Below are 20,579 nucleotides of genomic sequence, written 5' to 3' on the forward strand. Positions count from 1 at the left end.
TAATCTCTTTATGGTTTGTTGACATTTTTAAAAAATTGTAACCGCAGGGGGTGGTGGTGCATGTCTATAATCCCAGAACTCAGGAGGCTGAGGCAGGAGGATTGCTGCAAATTTGAGGCCAGCCTGGGCTGCGGAGTGAGTTCAAATCTAGTCTGAACTACATAGTAAGATTTTGTCTCTAAACGAAATAAAATAAAATTACAACCATGTGCTACTTGGTCAACAATGGCCTACATATGGAACAGTGGTCTCACAAGGTTCCATTGCTTCCCCAGTACCAAAAAAATTATATTACCTAGTGACATCACAGCCACCCGAGTTTGTACATAGAAATAGAGCATAGGGGGCTGGGGATTTAGCTCAGCGACATAAGCACCTGCCTTGCAAGCAGGCGGTCGTGAGTTCAATCCCTGGTACCGATAAAAAAGAAAAAGACAAAAAAAAAAAAAAAAAAAGAAATAGAGCGTAGGATGTTCTAGCAATGACAGAATCACTTAACGATACATTGCTCAGATATCATCCAGAGTAGTTAAGTATGATCGCACTATTATTTCTAGCTCATCCACTAGAGGCAGGGTCTACAGAGCCAAGGACCTGTCTCTCCTCATCCATCACCAGCATTTAAACCACAGGCTGTGTAGACATTTGTCAAATCAATGAATGAATGAAACAGAGACAGTTTGAATTTTATTATAAAGCCAATCTGATAAAGATCACCTGGAAGAGCTGTGATTTAACAAAGCTGAGTCTGCAGGGAGGCGATCAGCACCCCAAGGACACTGCAGAGTGTGTTCCCCAGGGAAAAAACAAGGTTGGCATAGGGCTTGGGTAGGGTGGGATGGAGGTAAAATTGGAAAGGAGCAGTGTTGATGGGCCAAAAATAAATACAGCTGTGTGTAAAGAGGGTAACATCTGGCTCAGGCAAAAAAATCAGACTCATGGTTCGGTTTCCTTAGACACCACAAAGTTAAAATAGACAGTTGTGTTTAAAAAGAAAAACAAACAACTTCGCTGAAGCTCTGCAGCTGCGCTGGAAATGCAGGCTGCTTCTCTGTGTCTGATCTGCCTCCAACCCACTAGACAAGAGCGGGAAGTTCTGTTCTCACTGATGTGATTCCAAACAGCAAAGTTTTTGACAGTCTCTGATTTTAGAGAACAAGGCTTCTCAGCAACATCATTTCGGTGTCAATTGACAAAAGGTCGTTTGACAGGTTCACCTTTGTCTGTAACCCCTGGATGTTTCTGTCATCTGGATAAAAGGGTCACTGAGACCTCCAGTCTCCCTGCTCCCATGTGAACCCAGCTCCCTGTGGGACTCCTTTATAACCCGAAGCCAAGGCACAGTCCCTACTTAGGATGGAGGAATCTAGCTGGATTGTGGACTCTGTCAAGTTTGTATCATGCTCTTCCTTCCCCAAGCTTGACACAGAATATCAGGCAGTGTTCAGCCCACGTCCACTGAATCTACTTGTTGGTAAATTTTATAAATGCGAGAAAAATAAGTGGAAGGAATCAACAAAAGGATAGCATTTGTGTAAGAGATGTGAGAAGTGGGAGATTTTTTTAAAAAATAAATTTCTCAAAATGTCTTTAAAGTATGACTAATATTTTCAGGCGTGGTAATTCATGGCTGTAATTCCAGCACTCAGGAGGCTGAGGCAGGAGGATTGTCACAAGTTCAAGGTCAGCCTGAGCTACATATGGAGACCTTGTCTCTAAAAAGAAAAAAGGAGTTTGTTAACGTGTAACTAAAAACAAAGTATCCCAACACTCATCCTTTCTTTTCTTCTTTTTTATTTTTATGCAGTACTGGGATTGGATTTAGGAAGCATTGTGCTGTATCCCCAGCTCTGTTTGTTGTTTCTGGAGACATAGTCATGGTATTTAGTTCAGACTGGTCCCAAACCCACGATGATCCTCCTGCCTCAGCCTTTCGAGTGCTGGCCTTACAGTCACATCCCTCCTCACCCAGCAGCCTCCACATTCTTGAACCAGCAGCGCCTCCCAGCAGCATGTGGTACCAACTCCTTGCCAAGGATGTGAATTTAGAGATAAGACTATCACCCTGTACAAACCCAGGAAAGGAGGAAGCTGTGGTCCGTTTCCATTTTATTTGGTCCTAGTCTGTGACCTTGCCACAAGGTCATAATAGCTGACCAATATTTCCAAGGGCTCTAGCAGGAATTAGGAGTGAAGAATTCCCCCCACCTAGTGTCACCCACTGGCTGGTACCTGTGCCAGCTATGCAGCCAGTTGGCACTACATAGAGCATTGTCATTTTTTTACTCCATCCGGATCCCTATGCTAAAGCACTCTAAAAATTCGCAGTCCTGATAGTGATGTGAGAGAAGAAATATCTATATTACATTTCTGAATTTTCTGCATGTTACTGAAAAATGTTTGCGGCTGCTGGTGAAAACCAGTGTTGGGACCATGGGTAATCTGAGAGTCCTAGCAACTGGCTGGTGCCATGGAAAAGAACATGTCATCTGTTGGACAGTAACTCCCTGAGCAGTGTGAGTGGGTGCCAAGCTGTGGCTGCTGAAGAGGAGGCCAGCTCTAAGGGATGTGGGGACCACGAGGAGTCCTCCATGATGGGGGTGGTGGCTGGAGAATTTGAGCGAGCTGGCCTTTCCAGGAGAACTGCATGCTGTCACCTTCCATAGGCAGCTGTGTAGAGGGCACTTGACAATGACTTGACTATTTTGCTGGGCATTTTCTTTCCACCCACTGCCATGCATTTATTGAACTTTTTCCCTCAGCCCGGAATGCCCGTCCTCTTAACCTCCCCCAGTCTCTAGCAGCCTACTCCTATTCATTTTTAAAAAGCTGGAATTTCACTCATGATGATGTCCAGGCTGGCCTCAAATTACTGGACTTAAATGATCCTCCTGTCTTAACCTCCCTAGTGGCTGGGTCTCTAAGCACATAGCTCATTGTCCAGCTAAGAATTCTTTTCCCACCCCATACTGGGGTTAAAACCCAGGGCTTTGTGCATGCGGGGCCAGGGCTCTACCACTGAGCTATACGACTACATACCAACCTTTTGTGTATGTGGTCACCTTCAAGAGACCTTCGATTTCTGCTGTGAACCAGCATTTGAAACCTTCTTCTGTGCACATCTTTAACATGTCAACTTTAGTTTTCTCTGTCCCTGTTCACCCGGCAAATGAGTACTATATACCCAAAGCCCCATGCTCTGTTCTAATACCACCCTGCAGTCCACATCTAGTTTGTGTCCCCAGGAACACGTGAACTCCGTAAGGAGGGACTCTATGTTCTTGGCATCCAACATGCACTCTGCATGTTGTCTATCCTCAAGGACAGTTTAACTTTGGTGGGAGGCACATGACTGCTTCTTAATTTAAGTTGCTTCCTTCCAGGGAACACAAATAAATACAGCTCTTGGCTGGCTATTAAATGTTATATTGGGAACCAGGCCTGGTGGCATATGCCTGCAGTCCCAGCATTCTGAAAAGCTGAGGCAGGAAAATCTCAAATTCAGATCCAGCCTGGACAACTTAGTGACTTAGTGAGACCCTGTCTTAAAATTTTAAAAGGGGCTGAGGATGTAGTTCACTGTGAAGGCCCTAGGTTCAATCCCTTACACTAAAGGAAAATAAAAGTTATGTTGGGGAAGAAACGAAGAATAATCTGGGTACAGAAATAAAAATGCCTCTCCCCTTAAAGCATGGGATAGGGAGATGGGGGAGGAGGAAGAGGGAGAGGTAGAGGAGGAAGAGGAGGAGCAGGAGCAGGAGCAGGAGGGGGGAGTCACTCAGGTGGTACGGTCTTCCCTGTTTGCACCTGACCTTACAGTGAAGTGAGGTTGACTGCGCTTGGCAGGCTCTGCTGCCCGACTTTAGTGCTTAGTAACAACCTTAATGGTCCAGAACAGCGCTTTTGAACCTGGGTGTGGCTCCTGGGCAGGAAGCCACAGGCGCTGCCAAAGCAGCGAGTGCTTCCTCTTCACTTCCTTTGAGCCCAAACTCCACCCCTAGCTGAGGTGGTACTTTGTGTGTGGAGCGCAAATAGGAAGTTTCTAGCAGTGATTACTTCTACCACTTAACTGGCTCTGTTATTCAGACAAGTCTTGTCGCATTTTGGAGCCTCGGGTTATACACATATCTAGTACCTGACACACACAAGACCTCAGTAAACACTGCTGTGTGTGACTCTTCTGTATGTGATCCTGCACCAGCTCTTATTTTTGTGTTATTGGGGATTAAATAAATCAATAACACATCTTCGACCCCTTTTTAACTTTTTTTTTTAATTTTAAGATAATGTTTCACTAACTTGCTCATGTTGGGCTTGAGTTTGTTGCAAGCCTCAGCCTCCCAAATTGCTGGGATTATAGGCATATGCCACTATGCAAGGCTCTCATTTCTGATTTCTACATATCCAATCCTGGTTTTGTTTTGATTTATTTTGTTTTGTAGTACTCAGAACTTGCACTGAGCTAAATCCAAAGCTCTTTTTTATTTTTTATTTTGAAGCAAGTTCTCACTAAGTCACTATTAATTGCCCAGGCTGGGCTTGAATTTCCTGAAGATGGGTTTACTGGGCGGAGGATTTAGCTCAGCAGCATAAGCACCTGCCTGGCAAGCCCGAGGTTGTGAGTTTGATCCCTGGCACTGGAAAAAAGCAAAACAAAAAACAAACCCCATAAATTGAATAGATGGGATTATAGACATGTGTCATCCTGCTGGCTCTTTATTTTATTTGTCTTTTTTTTTTTTTTTTTTTTTTTGAGACAGGGTCTCACTCTGCAGTTCAGGCTGGCCTTGAATTCACTTTGTAGCCCAGGCTGGTCTTGAACTTGCAACAATCCTCCTGCCTCAGCCTCCTGAGTGCTGGGATTACAGGAGTGAGCTACCGTACCCAGTCATGCTGGCATTTTAATGTTGCATTTTATTCTGGAAGGTAGATACATAGATATGTCAATTCTTACACATTTCTTAAGCCATTTGATGAAGATTTTTGTACTAGGCAGGCATGATGGCATGTACATTTAATTCCAGCACCCTGGGATAACAGAAGAACACAAAAGTACCCTGGAAGCTTTCCTTATACTCTCTCCCAGCCACTAACCCTATAAAAAAACTAACATGATTTCTATTGTCCTAGAGTAGTGTTCTCACTCTTTGAACCAAATGAGATCGTTTTGTGTCTAGCTTCTTGTGTCCAACATTGTATCTGTGAGAATCCTCCATTCCCTATGTGTCCTGTTTTCTGTGTCTGTGGCATCTCCTTCCCTGGCCCCTCCAGAATGGGCAGCCAGATCCAAAGTACCTCCTTGGGAAAACCTCTGGTCACCTCTGAATTTGAATCCTAGCTCCTGTATCTGCCAGTTGCGTGACTGTGAGCAAATATCACCAACCTCTGCATGCCTGGCTTTTGTTTAGTAATTTCTGTACTTCAGAGTTTTTATGAACCCCAAGTGAGCTAATACATTTTAAATACTTAGGACTTAGGAAGAACTTAATAAATGTTAACTATAACTGTTGTGAATAACTGAAGTTTCCCTGTAATCGTAGAAACAGATATCTGTCTTTTCTGCATGCAGTGCTCTGGGCACAACAGATACTACTCAGTGCTGAATATTGGTCATAACACACCCACAACCAATTTAGTCCACAAAAGTTGAGTCTCAGATTGTTTACAAGTTGAAACTTTGTTCCAGGTTCCCACAGATTCTTACTAAACCCTGTAGGATGGGGATAGATGATGTGCTCGGTTACTTCTAGGTTTTTCTCTTTCCCCCATCCCATCTTAGCCACATGTCTTTGGGTGTTCAGTGACCCAGTTTACCTCTACTTGAGATGTGTAACTGAGATGAGGGAGCCAGCCTGGGCCAGTTAGAGCAAAGCCAGGAAACAGGTTTGGTCGGTTCCTCTGCTTTCTCTAACTTCAAGAAGGTCCAAGTCCCTAAGCAAGGATAAGGATGTGGGGACCAGTGGAGGAGGCACAGCAGGAAGGACTGCAGAGGGTTTAGGTCCCTCAGGTGGGGTAGAGAGCACTCTGTAACTGCATCAGCTGCAGCCCCCGAGGGTCTCAGGCCAAACCAGGACACATCTGGAACCCTAGCACAGAGCAGGGCTCCTGGCAAGGCCTGGGTGCTGAGCAGTCAGGGGAGGGAGGGTGTAGGGATAGATTGAGGGACACAATGACACCAATGGAAAACTACTTTAAGCTAATCTAATTATTTTCACTTTTTTTTTTTTTTTTTTTTGGTCTTTTTGAGACAGGATCTCACTATGCAGTTCTCACTTTGTAGCTTAGGCTGGTCTTGAACTCACAACAATCCTCCTCCCTCAGACATGGGATTACAGGCATGTATCACCATGCGTGGTTTAAAAATTTAAGAGACTTTTTTTTTTATTGATACTAGGGATCAAACTCATGACCATGGGCTTACAAGGCAAGTGCTTATGCCACTGAGCTAAATCCCTAGCCCCTCACATTTTAAAATTTATTTTCGAGTGGGTTTTTGAGACAGGGTCTTGCTATGAATCATCGGCTAGGCTTGAACTAGTGATCCTCCTGCCTTACTTAGCCTTCTGAGTGCTGGGATGACAGGTGTGAGCTACTGTTGACCTTTATGAAATGTTACACGTGAGGAAAGCACATAAGACAAATACACAAGTACAACAAACAGTGATAAAGACAAGACCCACAGAGTCATCAGTGAGACCACGAACATTGCCAGCATCTTATTCTCCATCCTTTCCAGATTACAGCCCCCATCAGAGAGGCAGCCAGTAGCTGGCTTTTTATCATAGTCACTTCATTGCTTTTTGTTGTAGTTGTGTTGACTACAAATCACACAGAAAGTCTTAAATTATGATTTTCTCATGTAAACCCTAAGACTGCAGACTGCAGAGGACACCTCTTTCATGCAAATCCTTCGCAGGTCCCTGGGAGAGAGACAGGGGTGGATGTACAGTTTCTGCCATTTGGCACAGAACCCAGTTCGAGGCATGTCCCGTTCAGCCAGTCTGTAAACATTCAGTGCATCTGAAGAGCATGTCGTCAAGGGGCACAACAAGATGCACCCCAGAACAAGCCTGCTGCTGGGAGCTTACAATAGGCAGAAAAAGTCTGCGTAAACATGGAAGAACAGATTGAGGGCCTGAGGATGGGCTCCCATAATGCTGTGGGGGGTTGGAAGAAGCAGGGGTTGCTTTGGCAGGGGAAGCAGAGCTGGCATCACGCTTGGTCGTGCATTGTTGATCACACACTTTTTCTGTAAAGGCTTGTGTTTCAGAAGTAAATTTTTCAATTTAATATGAAATATAAAACAACAATTTCCACATATATCCATAAATCATAGTACTCTACATGGTATAGATGACCAACTCTTTCACTTCTAGACTAATACAGAGAAGCAAACTTTCATCTGAGCTAAAAAGCAACAACCTCCTTTTCATCAGGTTTGTTTTTGCTTGTTTAAAAACATGTGCAGAAGTGGTTAAATAGCCAGGCATGGTGGTGCACACCTGTAATCCTAGCACTTGAGAGACTGAGGCAGGAAGATTGCTGTGAGTTTGAGGTCAGCCTAGACTACGAAGTGAATTCCAGGTCAGCATGAACTACATAGCAAGACCTTGTTTCCAAAAGAAACAAACAAACAAAGAATAAATAAAGAAAAAGGTTAAACAGAACTGCAAAAATATTTGTTTTTCTCTATTCTCCTGTAGGGATTCTTCGTGAGGGTGAAGAATTTATTTCAAGGGCTATGTTTTAGTAAAAGGAAAATACTGAACAATTTTTGTTTGCTTCAGCAGTGCTTACATCCTTTTAAAAAGATCCTGAGATGTCTTATTTGTCTCTGTGGTTAAAGAAATGACGGCAGATTGGTGCTCTCTGTCCAGCACGGCAGGAGGCACTTTAGCACTGCAAAGGCTAAACTCAGAGGTGAGAAGGGCAGCCAGAGGAACAGAGCTGCATCTTCCCAGCCTTCACTTCTTGTTTTGATCCAAGGTCTTGCTAAATTGCTATGCTGCCAGGTTGGGCTTCAGTCTTCAGTCTTCTTGCTTCAACCTCCCAGAGTGCTGGGGTTCTAGGCTTGTGTAATTACACCCAGTTTATACGGAGATGGAACCCAAAGCCTTATATACGCTGAGCTAGTGCCCTGCCACCAAACTACACCTCACTTACCATATTTTTGAGGGCCAGAAAATTAAGTAAAAGGATACAAAATGAGAAAAATAAGGTCTCTGCCTGTTTTTAGCCTAATGATTTAGTTAACATAGATATAAATGATTTCAGTACAACATGCTTTAAATGCCAAGTATTACAGGAATGATTGGCTGCCTGGAGTTGTCCAGGAGGTTTAAGGGCTCAGGCCTAGTTTAGTCCTTGAAAGTGAAGAGAACAGGAGTGTGGAGACAGAGAGGAAATCTCTTGCGTCTACAGAGGCCTGTACAGAGATGGGCAGACAGAAGATCAGTGTTGGCAAAAGGTGTGGGCCATGGCAGGATAAGAGATTGGGACTTTACAGATAGGATGGATGGATGAACAGTAAAGGTGTTTCAGGTAAGGAAAACAGCTCAAATGGGCAGAGGGGTAAGAAATCATAGCACCTGCTTGCATAATGCTAAGTTTGGCTAGCTGTGGCATAGGATGTATGAAAGATGGCATGATGGTTAATTTTATGTGTCAGTTTGACTTGTGCCCAGATACTTGGTCAAACACATGGTGAATGTCTCAGAGAGTGTTTCTGAATAAGATCAGCATTTGAATCCAAAAACTGAGTAAAACAGATTGTCCTGCTTTGGGTAGATGGGCTTCATCCAATCAGTTGAAGACTTATATAGAAAAAAAGAGACTGATCTTCTCTCAAGTAAGGCAGAATATTTCTTGCCTTCAGATTCAAATGGAAACATTGGTTCTATCTAGATATCAAGCCTGCCAACCTTTGTAATAAACCAAACTCAGCTCTCCTGGTTGTCAGACCATAGAACTTGCACTGGAATTATACCATGGGTTTTCCTGGATCTCGAGCTTGCTAATTCATCCTGAAGGTGTTAAAACTTGTATCCTCCATATTTGAGCCACTTCCTGTCTGTCTATTTATCTGTCATCTATCTTTCTATTTATCTATATCTTATTGGTTCTGAAGGACCAGAAGGGAAGAGGAAATAATTGGAATGGCAAGTTGGTGGCAGATATCAAAGGACCCAGGAAAAAGACCTAGCTAGCTAAAAGGACCTAGCTAAAAGACTTTCAATTTTATTCTGAAGACAAAGGAGAAAACTCTGGTTTTAAGAGCAGGGAGTTGGGATCTGGGAAGATGAATGATGCACCAGGTGGGATTAAGTAGAGATTCTCCAAAGAAGCCTCTAGAAACTGGGGGCAAATTTTGCAGAAATAGGATCTAAGATACAGAAAAGGTTGGGCACCCCTGGATTTACAAGGGAGTGGAGCAGCCAAGTGCAGGTTTTGATACTGCTTCTTCAGAGCAGGCAGGAGCTGAAGCAGGACTTTGATTATGCTGATGGGACTTCTGAGTAGCTGGGCATTTAGAGATGGGAGCAGGAATAGAGATTTGGAAGTTATCTACCAACAAGTACTCCACAGGGGCAGAGAGGAGACCAGGGTGGCAGAGAGATTCACCAGGACCCCTATATTTGTGACAGAGGACTCCTCAGCCTGGCCTGGGCAGTAGAGGGACTCTGCTGGCTGCTATGACTGATGGTTGAAGCAAGGCTGGCCCAGGGGATCCCATAATGCCACTGGTACTTGGTTTCACATCTCCATCTCTCAGCTTGGTTTTCCCCATTCAGGTTGGTCTCACTCTTTGCCAGTCTCTCTTCTCAAAGTGGGAAGTTGGCTACCAGCAGTGCTATGATTACATTCTGCCTTGAGTGGATTTTTTTCTTTGGTACCAGGGATCGAACTCATGACCTCATGTTTGCCAAGCAGGCATTTATACCATTGAGCCAAACCCCTGGCCCCTGAATGGATTTTTTTGAACTGAACAGTTTTGACTGTGTTCCAGAACAGAACCTCACTGGGTCATACTCCCATTGGTGAACTATGATGGCTACGGGGCTCTCTATAATGCTCTGATTGGCCAATCCTGTGTCACATGTCCCTTCCTGCAAAGGAGATGGAGTCACCTCTTTTAGAACTATAGTGATGGAGAGCTGGCATAGTGGCTGCTCCAGGAAACAGGAGTGCAGTTGCCAGAGGAGGGATGATGCTGGAATGGTGCCTGCAGGATGCCCCTCCTATTATGAGAGCAGCTGTGGCCAGGGACATGGCTCAAGGGCTGGGGCCTTGATGAGCAGCAAGGACCTGGCAGATTGGGGTCAAGTAGTAAAACCACTCTGATTTGGTGCTGTGAAAAGGCCAGGGAAGGCCTTTCTGACCGAAGACTAAACTAACAAAGTACTAAGTGAGTGCCTGTCTTCAGAATAAAAAGGTAGGAAAGGCCAGGTAATTGAATGATGCCCTATCAAGATACTGCTGCTAATGGAAAGGGCAGACATTCTCTGGGGACATTCATGGGACTGTGAGATGGTATGAAGGGAAGGGCACTGCCAACTGGCCTTGTGGAGAGAGAAATGCCCCATTTTTCTTTCAAACTGTAAAAACTAAATTTATGGCCGGATATGATAGTGCACAACTGTAATTCCAGTACTTGGGAGCCTGAGCGAGGAGAATTTCTGGGAGTTCAAGGCCTGCCTGAACTGCATAGTGAGGCCTGGTTTTAAAAGCAAAACAAAACAAAATGAAACAAGACCCAAAAAAACCAACTAAACTTACATATTTTTATAATACGAAAATGTAAATAGCGACCTGGGCCAGGGGGTGTAGCTCAGTGGCACAGTCCTTGCCTAGCAAGTACAAGGTCCTGGGTTTGATTTCTAGCCTGAAAAAAATTTTACACAAGCCAAACAACCTAAATTCCAACAGTAGGAGTTGGGTAAATATTGTAATACCCACTCAGAAGATCTCAGCCTTTACAAATGATACTTTCCATGACCCAGGAAGATGTTCACAAACAATGTAGTTTTAAGAGAGAAAGTGGTGGGCAGGGGATTTAGCTCAGCAGCATAAGCACCTGCCTTGCAAGCAGGCAGTCGTGAGTTCTATCCCTGGTACCAAAAAAGACAAAAAAAAAAAAAAAAAAAAGAGGAAGTGGATTAAGTGCTTTTTTTCTGCAACAAGTGTATATATCCAAAGAAAAAATCTGGAAATGGACACCAGAATATTAAGTTTGTTAGGGGTAGAACTAGAACTGAGGTTTTTCTTCTGATTTCGCTACATAAGCTTGCTGGGGACTGTGATACTATCTATAGTGCACAAGCCTCAGCTCTGCTACTTCCTGGCTTGGTGACCTGGGGTAAGTCCCTTAATATCTCCAAACACCAGTTTATGCATTCACAAAATGAGGGGAATAGTTGTTAAATTAGAGAATTGTTATATTAAATTAGCTACTACTCTATGCAAAGCTGTTAGTATCAGGCCTATAGCAAACTTAAAAATGTAGTTATTTTCATATAATTAAAAAATCCAAAAGTATGTATGGCTATTAAGTACATTAGAATGAAATGTCTTTCTTGGCCAAATAACGTGGTGGTAATTAGCAAGTACAATATTATTATTCTTTTTCTTTTTTTAGTCTTTTTTTTGAGAAGAGTTTCACTATGCAGTTCAGGCTGTCCTTGAACTCATTTTGTAGTCCCAGGCTGACCTCAAACTTGCATTGATCTTCTTGCCTCACCCTCCTAAAAGCTGGGATTACAGGCATGCGCCATCATTTCTGGCTATTAAGGCCTTTTCTTTTCTTTGTTTTTGAGACAGGGTTTGGGGCTGGCCTTGAACTCACCACGTGGCCTAGGCTGGCTTAAAACTCGCAGAGATCATCCTTCCACAGCCTCCCAAGTGCTGGGACAACAGGTATGCACCACCATGCCTAGCAAGATTAATTATTTTTGCCTAACGTTGGGAAGACTAAGACAGGGAAGATCCCTATTCTCCAGCAGCTTGCACACTCTTAGGAAAGACTAAGAAACAGGTAGGTGCTGTAAATATAGGTGGATCAAGGAAGGCAGTGAGGAGTAATAATCAACCAGAAGTTTGGGTAAGAGAAGGCAGGCGAAACAACATTAAATGCAAGGTCTTGTGGTAAAGGAAGTTTTTAAGCTAAAAGAAAATCCACGTGGCTGCAGCCAGTGACACTAAGGTGTAGACAGGTAAAAAGAGCAGCATGCAGTTCTTATACCAAGAGTAATGAACAGGCCTGGGGGCCTCAGGAAGTGTTTCCGTAGCTTGTGACCTCCAGCAAGAAAAGCAGAAAACGGATGATAATATTTGCTTTACAAGGTTGCAAGCATCAAAATAAATGTTTTTGACAGCGCTTCGCATACTACAGTTGATAATATTAAGAAATACTACCAGGGGATAGAGGTAGGGAACGCTCCCTTCAGCCTGCAAGGGGAGCCGACGTGCGCGTGCGCGGGAGGCTGGCCGAGCCAGGCTTCAGGGAGGATTCGGGTTGGCCCGGCCCCGTCCCGCCCCAGACCCAGCCTCTTTCTCTTCGTCCCTCCCACTTCCGCGGGCACCCAACCGTACGTCTCTTGCGTGTTGACGTCAGGTGCGTGCCCCTGTCCGGCCGCCGAGGAGACCCCGTGCACTGCTGCCAACGCCCCGGCGGAGAAGCTGAGGTGAGTGAGGGGCCTGAGGCTCCCCTCGGGAGTGGCTGCCCCACTGTTCTGTCCCTGTTGCGCCGGCTCAGAGTTTTCTCTGTCCTCGAGGACACCTCGTTTCCGGGACCCTGAGGGATTGGAAGCACAGAACTCGGGGAAGCGCCGGGCTCGTGTGCGCCCGCGGGTGAGCGCGGGTCCAGGTTCTGAGGGAAGCCTGGAGAGGGGTCGCGGCGGCAACCGTGGGGGTGCACGCCAGCGAGACGTGCACGTCCGGACTCGGGGTGTCGGCCTGAGGGCGCGGCCAGGCCGGGCTGTCACCGGGGAGCGGCGGAAGGAAGGGGTCACACCCATCCCGCCGCCGACTCCCCTCCCCCTTCGCCAGCCAGAGCCGGGGCGCCGGTGGTCTGGGCTCGTAGTCGCAGGGAAGGGCTGGAGCCGGTCGCCGCGGCTCGAGGAGGCTGGGCTCTGGACACCGCGCCCCAGCTCAGACTTCCTGCTTCGCGGGGCGCCTCCGCGGACATTTTGCGGCGGGCGGGGGAGGGGAGCGGAATTGCAACAGCGGAGGGGAAGTGGATGCGGGGAGGGGACCGCGCCGGCCACCGTGGAGAGTCTGTGCCGCGCGACCCGCAGAGGTCCTGAGCCCGGCGCCTCGCGCGCTGGTTGGGCCTGAACCCGGGGCTCCAGTCCCTGCAGTTCTTGCCCTGGGTTAAGTTCCTCCTATTTCCGTTTGCTTCTCCAACTCTCTCCCTGCTTATTCAGCTGAAGCTTCTTTTTCAGGGAGTTACCTAGCCACCTTCTGAAACCTTTGTTTCACCGTTTGATTAATTCCTCTTTTTTGGGGAAAATTTTCTTTGTTCTTCTTTTTTCCTCAACCCTCCCCTTTAAGTCCAAGAGAAATGCAGTGTTGAAGATTACGTCATCGCAGTATAAGGGGCGAGAGTTTTAACTCTTGCAAGTCAGGGACTCAACAAATTAAAACAGCATTTTGCAGCCCTAGTCAGTCACCCAGTGGGTTATCGTGCAGCTTTACAACATATCCCACGTTCAGAAATGGTTTTTTGAAATCCTGTTGCCTGTGTGCATGACCGCTTCCAGCGTGTCTAAAAGCCAGGAAGGTTTAAAGTCACACGATTAGTTTGTGCCAGGAAATAAGACAACACCCATATCCACTTGCTTAGGGATTAACTTTAAAGGTCCCCTTGAGTGTATTTGAGTGGATTTATTTGTGAGAACAGTTCTTTGGTCTAAAATGACTTCTTGACTGTTTCGACTTCTCCCTCATGACTTATTTGATGTAGAGAACCTGCCCAACTTGACTCTAATGCTGTTTGTGGCAAGGATGTGTCGAAAAAAAGAATCAGTCTAATTTTTGCTTGTTCGTTTAGTTTTGTCACTAAGGGCGAATTTTGGATTTTATTTGTGTGTGTGTGTGTGTGTGTGTGGTGCCAAGGATTAAACCCATCTGTCATCTCATATAGGTTAGACACCCACTCTACCACTGATAGCTCAAGTTTGGGAATTTTAATCCGAAAAGTGGAATAATCTTTTAAACATTTGGAATCTCAGTGTTTGTTTCCCAGAAGGTTAGATACAGCCTAAATTTTGCATCCTTTATTGATTAGAATACAGTAGTATAGAAAATCTGAACATTGTGAAGCGAACGAGGTCCAACTGTGTAATGCATCCTCACAAAGGTAGTTCATGTTGGAACAAGTACTTTCCCATTGTTGCTTATTTGTACAGAGAACAGGTTGCTTGTTAATCACCTAAAGGAGTGGTAGGGTCAAATTGGCTTTCTGTGTAGAGTGTAGGTGTTGAAGACTGGATAGTGTGGACGTGGAGCTTCTGAAATACATGTTGGCCTTAATGTGGCATTTTAGGAATGTAAAAAACTGGAACACTTATTGCTGTATTTCTTGAATCTTCTGTACTTAAATATATATGTATATGTACACCAACTTGTATTTTGGAGATGTAAGAATAGTGTGAACTTGATGATGTTTAGGCTGACACAAGGTGATAAAGAGATTGTATTACAAGAAGTAACCCTAAGGCCTGGAAGTAGTATCTGGACTTAGAAATAGGGTGTGAGATTGTTAACTTGGGTGATGCTGGTGACTGAACCCAGAGCCTTGCTTAGGATTTGCAAGCATTCTACCACTGAGCCACATTCTCAGTGAGATTCTTAAAGCCCACCAACACCAAACCTTGACATTTTTGCTGATGTCAGGATTTGCTTTTTTAAAAACTATGATACTTTTTTCTACTTGTGATTTTTTTTTTTTTTTTTTTTAACCTTCCTCAAACTGATGACTGAACTTAGGGGCACCCTGCCTGCTGAGCTACAGCTCCAGCCCCATTTTTTTCATTCGAAGCAGAGTCCTGCCGAGTATCCCTGGCTGGCCTTTGACTCAAGATCCTCTTGTCTCAGCCTCCTGAGAAGCTGAAGTTACAGGTGTGTGCCATGCCTGGCTTCCATTCCCACTGTTGGTTTCCACTTGTAATTTTATGGCTTATAAGGAAAGCATTTCTAGTTATTTTTAAGATGGTTACACTAATAAGTATTTTTATCCAGGAGCTGTTTAGCAAGTACAATTCACTTAGCCTGTCTAGGAAGCAGTATTGACAGCTATTCTTGGAAGTAAAAGTCAAATTATACTTTAAGGTATATTTTAGATGTATTTGTTGTTTTAGTTTTTTTTTTTTTTTAAGATAATCAACAGTTAATAGCTCAGGCTATAGGACTTCCTCTGAAGGGGAGGGAAGCATTGATTTTTTTTGTTGTTGTTCATTTATTTCCCATAAACAATGTGACATGTCTGTTGAAGGACTCCTTCTAGGCTTTTATGATAATGGTTGTTCAATGTTTTCTTATGTATGTATTTGTTGTCACTTTCTTTCTTTAGGATGTAACTTCTGTGAGGGCAAGTTTTTGTTCTGGTATAGTCATCTCTGCGTCTAGAATACTGCCAAACATAGTAGGTTTTGAAAAATGTTTACCAAGTGAATTTGATGATGTCTGAGAATTAACATTTTCTCTTTCTGCATGTTCAATAGGGTCTCTTTATTCTGTTTCCTGAGATGAATTTTGTGCTTGATCAGCCATATCCATATTTGGGTTCATTGAAGTGATGATTGCCAGTCTCTTCTTGCTTGACCTTGTACATTTGTTTAGTCCAGCATCTTCTGCAGCTGCACTATCTGGACAGTTTTCTATCACTTACAAAATGTTCTGATGAGCTGGACATGGTGGCACACACTTGTAATCCCAGCACTCAGAAAACTGAGGCAGGAGCATTGCTACATGCAGGCAAGCTGGGCCACATACTGAGTGCAAGGCCAGCCTGAATAACATCTTGAAGCCTTGTCTCTGAAACAACAAGAAAAAAAATCTTCTAATAATTAGTCCTCAACCTTCTTTGGGGATTGAACCCAGGGGTCTCTGTAAGTAGCCTAGGTAGGGCTTGAATTTGAGATCCTCCTGTCTCAGCCTCCCAGAGTTCTGGCATTACGGGGTGTGATACTACACTCAGCTTAATGGTTAGTTTTCTTCTTCTAAAAATTATTTAGACTTGATTTTTTTTTAATCTTTTGTTTGCAAATAGCAGCTTATTTTTGCCACTTCTATCCCTTTACAGTATCAAATTCCAGGTTATTTTATGCTTTTACTCTTATGAGTTTCTACTTTTAGTTACTCATTTCTTCAGTGCAAAGGATTTTTACCAAAGCAGTTTTTATTAGTGCCGGTTCAGCTGTGCCTGCCATTGGTATTATAAGCCTAGATGTCAGAACTCTTTTTTTCATTAGTTGCTCTTGGAACATTGGTCTCAGACTACTTATTTATTTTGTGAAGTGAAACCAAGTGTTCTGCCACTAGAATGATGTCCTCCTTTGCAGTTTGAGAAAAAAAAAATTTTGATCTTGGAATTAGCTATTATTATTACTTTTTCACGTTGTTTTGTTTTTTGAGACAGGGTCTTGCTGTGTAATTCAGGGTAGCCTCAAACTCACAGGCATGGAATTGGCTATTATGTTAAAGTGTTGTTGCTTTGCCATCTAAAGAGAGTGTCTGACTTGACTGTTGCTTACTTTTGTTAACACCTTATACTTTTATAGCACTCTTTCTTCAAAAGTAAGCCATATATTTCCATGTCCTGTGTTAATCCTACTGTGTATTGAGCAGTATACAGTTCCACTATTTTATCACTGTGACAGTGTTTAAAAGCATAGACTCTGGCACCAGACTGTTTGGGTTCAACTTCTGGCTCTACCACTTATTAACTGTGTGCAGTTCATGTAACGTTTTGTTTTGTTTTGTCTTTTTTTAAAAATTTTTTTTTAATTTTTCCTTTTTATCGGTACCGGGGATCGAACTCATGACTGCCTGCTTGCAAGGCAGGCACTTATGCCACTGAGCTAAACCTCCAGCCCCTGTCTTGTCTTTTTGAGACAGAATCTTACTGTGTAGTTTGGGCTGGCCCTGAACTCATTTTGTAGCCCAGGCTGGCCTCAAACTTGCAGTGAGTGATCCTTTTGCCTCAGCCTCTTGAGTGCTAAGATTATCCAGCTTAAGTAATGTTTTTTTGTTTTTGATTTTTTTTTTTTTTTTTTTGTACCAAGGATCAAACTCAGGATCTTGTGCTTGCCAGGCAGGCGCTTATGCCACTGAGCTAAATTCCCAGCCCCAAGTAATGTATTTATGATCCCAGTTTTCCTTGTGTAAAACAGTGTTGCAGTAGTAGCTACATTACAATGTTGAAGATTAAATCAGTTAACATATGTGGTTAAGGCTAGTCACTGACACATAGTGTTATGTGGTTGGTTTCTGTCATTATCTTCTGCTCCCTCACCTTTGAGCCATTTTACCCCAAACATATTATTTATCTACTTGTATTTATTTTTTTGCAGTGATGGCCCAAGTGTTTGGCAAGGACTGTACCACTGTGGTATTTCCCCTAAATGTTTTTTTTTAAACTTATCTTGAGATAGGTCTGTGTAGCCCAGGTTGAGCTAAAATTTGTCATCTTTTTGACTCAGCATCCAAGCGTGAGGCTGCTGTTACAGGTGTTTGCCACCAAGTCCAGATCCCATAAACATTGTAGTAACTGTTCCATCCTTAGACTAATGTTTAGTAAGTTTAAATGTAGTAATGTAACGAATCCATAAACATATTAAAATGAAGTTTAAATGAATTTAATTAATTGGTACTGGGACTTGAACTCCCAACTTTACATTTGCCAGGCAGGTGCTGTGCTGCTGAGCTATATCCCTGGCCCTAAATGAATTTTAAACTTTTTTTTTTTTTTTTTTTTTTTTTTGGTGCTGGGGATCGAACTCACTACCTTGTGTTTGCCAAGCAGGTACTTACACCACTGAACTAAACCCCCAGCCCCAATTTTAAACATCTTTAAATCGAAGTTTTATCAGTTATCCTTACCAGTGTCATATAAGTGAGAGTATAAGACAGTGGTGGTGAACTCATGTGCTGCAGTGGGCTGTTTGTTGTCACTGAAAACTAAAAGTTCTTGGTCAGTGATGTTAGGTTGGCCATGTTGGGGCAGCAACACAAGCAGCATGGGGGTGGAGTTTAATTAGAACTCTTGGGTCCAACCACACACTTCCAGAGTCTGAGTTGGGAGGGTTCTGAGTTCTGGGTCACCCCGGGTAGTGAAGCAGAGATCCTGTGCTTGAAGCAGAGATCCTGTGCCTAAAAAAAGGGTTGGGGATGTGGCTCAGTGTTAGAGTGCTTGCTTACTTAGCGTGCATGAAACCCTGAATGTGACCCTCTGTACCACAAAATCTCAATATCCAAGTCCTACTGAATCAGAATATATATTCTGATTTGGCTTTCCAAGTGCTGGGATTACCATGCCAGCCCAGAATTTATATTCTGACAAGATCCTTTTGTGACTTTTATATATATTAAGACTTTAAGCACCCTTTTCAGGGCTGCTAGAGTGATACCTTAAGATATTTCAGAAACAGTGTTCAGTATAACATGGTTTTCTTTTTTCCTCTGCATTTTATTTCGGTTTTTCTTTTTAATTTTTGTTTTTGTTCATATATATTTGCAGTACATAATGATTACATTCATTGTGAGGAGTTGATATATGTACATAATACATCTTAATTCTTTTTTGTCCCTTACCTCTCTCGCTGTCTGCTCCTTCCATCTCATGGTCGCTTTCCTATTTGTGAAAGGTCTATCTCTATATTTTAGCCTGGTTTCTTTTAGGCAGTTCATTAGAATTTATTGTAAGGATCATATATGAGTGAATCTGAAATTCATTTTTTTTTTTGTTTTAGTTTTTGACACAATGTCTTGTTGTATAGTCCAGGGTGGTCTTGAACTTCGTGTGTAGTCCAGGATGACCTCAAATTTATGGTAGTCTTCCTGCCTCAGCTTCCCACGTGGTGGGATTGCAGGTGTGTACCACCATACTTGGTTTGAAACCTATTTGATTTTTACAATAGTTATAGTTTCTTGTCTATTATGTAGAGTCATCTGCTGTCTGTGCTCATTATTAGAAACTGATGGATTTATAATGTAAGTGCCTTCACACCCCTGGTAATAAGTAATTTAAGTTTTTGGTTATATGAGTTATACATTCAAACTTTTTTTTTTTGGCTTTTTCTTTTTTAATCGGTGCCAGGGATTGAACTCACAACCGCACACTTGCAAGGCAGGTGCTTATGCTGCTGAGCTAAATCCCCAGCCTCTATACATTTGAACTTAATTGAAGACTGGTTGCTGTGAATAGGCTGGTCGAAGCATATGATAAAAATAATTCATATTGGTTATGAAAACTTATATGAAATGTATAACTGGCATTTCACTGGCCCTATATAAAGACTCTTGCCTGGTTTCTTTGCTTTAATAAACTGTATCTACAATCTGAAGGCAAAATGTTAATAACTAAAATTTGGTCTTAGGTCTATTATCCTGAAAAACTGTCTTTCAAGGATTAGATTGAATGTATTTCTCTAATATGTTCCTTTTCCTTAAACTGATGTAGGAAAGATTCTCCAATACTGTCTTTATGCAGTACATGCTAGAGCAATGCATCCACATTAAAGTCAGAGAAAAATATTTGTGTGCTCCCCTAGGGTAATTGGAGAGACTGCCCTTTCCTGGCTAGAAGAGCTACAAACTGAAGATGCCAGGAAAGCTGGGGTATCAGTGTCTCAGGCACACTTGTCCTTTCTCTGTGGCCCAAGGGGCAATCTAAAGCCATCTATTGTTGGATATAAAAAGTCACAGTCCTCCTTTTCAGTGAAAAAATTATCACTGTTTGTTATTCTTTGTGAAAAGACAAGAGCTGAGAACAGCTCAAGAACTGACAGAGCTGGAGCAAGAAGTGGAGGTGGAATGAAAGAATCTTGTTGTTAATTAATGGTAAGCCATATGAGAAAAGAATAAATTTAGTAGAAGAAAGCATAAGCAAGATCTCAGCTATCATTTATTTTCCCTGTTGGTCAGACCCTGTCTCGAGACAAAAAAAAAAAAAAAAAGTATTTTTAAAAAAAAAAATTTTGTTTTACAGAGAATAAAACCAAACAAAATAAAACAGAATAAAGCCAATCAAAACAAAATAGTGAAAGTGATAGAGCCCTTCAAAACAGAATAATAGGAAATCAACAATTGCTACCATAATTGTCGATGTCCGCTCCCGGCCGGCAGGAAGGACACACGACAAAGTCTGGTAGTGGACAACCTTTTCTTTTTATTTTCCTTCTCCGTACAGCCTGCCCTGGGTTCTCCCAGCTGAAGCCTCCTCTGGTCCGCTCCCCGCGGCTCCTTTTGTGCTTCAGTCTGCCCCAAAGCCTCTACCGGTCCGCTCTCCGCGGCTCCTTTTGGGCTTTTACTTCTGGGCTTCTACCTGGCTTCTTCTTCCGCCCAGGGGTGGCACCGGTATA

General features: G+C 43.2%; 1 protein-coding gene across 3 annotated transcripts in view; it reads left to right on the plus strand.

Moving 5' to 3' along the window:
* The first annotated feature begins 12,559 nt into the window (after window positions 1–12,559).
* Window positions 12,560–20,579, plus strand: part of Cdc42 (cell division cycle 42) — a 37,863-nt gene continuing 29,843 nt past the window's right edge. For 2 of the 3 annotated variants that reach the window (XM_003471342.5, XM_063235715.1), the window contains exon 1: window positions 12,560–12,680. The gene's annotated coding sequence lies outside the window, so the exon portion shown is untranslated. Of the gene's footprint in view, window positions 12,847–20,579 lie in introns of all 3 variants that reach the window. The other variant, XM_063235716.1, reaches the window with a different exon arrangement.

This window comes from Cavia porcellus, unplaced genomic scaffold (genome assembly GCF_034190915.1).
Source record: "Cavia porcellus strain 051 isolate PalLab524CR breed Dunkin Hartley unplaced genomic scaffold, mCavPor4.1 scaffold_25, whole genome shotgun sequence".
NCBI classification, from domain to species: domain Eukaryota; kingdom Metazoa; phylum Chordata; class Mammalia; order Rodentia; family Caviidae; genus Cavia; species Cavia porcellus.